Genomic DNA, 1,998 nt, shown 5'->3' on the forward strand with positions numbered 1-1,998 from the left:
GAGTACCACGTCAGTCACCAAGGCTTTACACGTTTTTATCATCACACACACAGCGATGCCCCAAGCACACAGCCAATCCATTTAGGGGAATAATAATAGTAAAAACAAAGGCAGTCATCAGGAAAATAATACAAGTAGAATTTTGGCTAATGCTGTTCTTCATCCTGTTTCAGGTGACACACACGTCTGAATAGAGACAGGCACGGGAACGAGGCCCCAAAGCAATGTGGCACGCTGGGGGGAGTGTGTGGGGGGCTCCTCTAGGCTTCGACAAGGCTTAGATGTCAGCCGAGTTGGTGTGTGTGCTAGGTGGGTGAAGGCTGATGGTGGAGCAAAGCCAACCTGCAAAATAAACTTCTTCAGCATCTGATCTCTTGTTAAAGCATGAACCGTGAGCTGCTTCAAATCTGCTCTCTCTGCAGGATTTTTTATTAGGCATTTATTCACAAAATCTTGAAATTCCAGACTGAACACTCCACTGGGAAGTTTTGGAGGAGCCTTCTTAACTATGTAATCCAACAACTCAAAAATCGCCATGTGTGGTCGGCTGTCCATTTCATAAGAGTCAAGGGGCCTCCCAGGAGTCCTCAGCCGGGGCGGGGTCTCAGCTGCATCTCCCTCCATGTGGCATCCAAACGTCAGCTCCAGCTCCTTAGCATCTGGAGGAGGGGCTGAGTACCTGCCAACCGCCAACTCCACCAGAGAGAGCCCTTGCTCCAGATGTCCGACTGTACAGAATAGTGAGCTCCTGAACTCTTTCTGGCAACATGTAGGGCCTTGTGCCCATGAAGAAGTTGGCCAGGGAGTCAATGAGCTGTCAGTGGACCCCAAAGTCACAGAGCTTGATCTCCCCACGTGAGTTCACCAGGATATTGGAGGGCTTGACATCTTGGTGCATAATCTTCTGCTTCTCCCTCAGATATGTGAGTCCCTTTATTACAGCAATGTTAACTATTCCTAAACTTTGTTCAGAAATTCTTCCGGCTTTCTTGAGGACCTGACCCAAGGAATCGCCATCCATGTGCTCCAAGCAGATGGTGATTTTGCCATCACTGTAGAATGCCCATAGAAGCCCGTGATATATGGGGAGTTACACTCGTGCAGAACCTGAAGCTCCCTAATGATCTGTTTCCAGATGGCAGGTTTGATCTCCAGGTGAATTAGCTTTCTGGCCATTACCACACTGGATGGCTTGTGAGAGACCTTGAACACCATACCACCATTGCCAGCACCTAGCTCACTGATCTTCTCAAAGTCATCATGCTTCAGTTCCCTCGCTTTCTGCTTCTGGGTAAGAAAGGCCTAGAGGTGCTTCCGCTGCTGTTCATCAGCTCCTCCAGCTTCTTCTGCAAAGCCTCCATGTTGGACCTCCTTTCACTCCACCTGTGTGAACTTCTGTAAATTCCTTCCCCTCTCTGCATCCAGTTTCCTGACCTGTCAAAAGAAGGTATGGGACTGAAGGATCTACTGGTCCTACTTGACCATTTATTTTTGGTACAATAATTCTGTGTATGCCTTCCATTTTCTTTTGTTGCTTTCTGCCTTTGTTTAATATTTTGTCAATGAAATCTTTCAATATTGCAATTTGAGGATTGAAATTGTTCTTCAGTTTGAGAAACGCTCAGCATGTTCTTTGTTCCTGGGAAGCCCTTCTGGTTAGAAGACATTAAAATTATAACTGAGGAAGAACTGCCTCCTCAAAAGAGAATTGATCTTTGTTGTTGTTGTTTTTAGGTGCCAACAAGAAGGTATCGACTCACAGTGACCTTATGCACAACAGAACATAACACTGCCCAATCCTGGTCCAACTTCACTATCATCGCCATGCTTGAGCCCATTGATGTTGCCACTTTGCCAATCCATCTCACTGGGGATCGTCCTCTTTTTCTCTGACCCTCCACCTTACCAAACATGATATCCTTCCCCAGCAACTGCTCTCTCCTGACAATATGTCCAAAATATGAGAGACGGACTTTGGCCATCTTGGCCTCCAAGAAG

The 1,998-nt window shown here is 46.7% G+C and overlaps 1 pseudogene; it reads right to left on the minus strand.

Annotated features, from left to right (window-relative positions):
* Positions 1 to 277: 277 nt before the first annotated feature.
* Positions 278 to 1,421, minus strand: LOC102826649 (annotated as a pseudogene).
* Between the last annotated feature and the right edge of the window lie 577 nt (positions 1,422 to 1,998).

Source organism: Chrysochloris asiatica, unplaced genomic scaffold (assembly GCF_000296735.1).
Source record: "Chrysochloris asiatica unplaced genomic scaffold, ChrAsi1.0 scaffold00103, whole genome shotgun sequence".
Lineage (NCBI taxonomy): Eukaryota > Metazoa > Chordata > Mammalia > Afrosoricida > Chrysochloridae > Chrysochloris > Chrysochloris asiatica.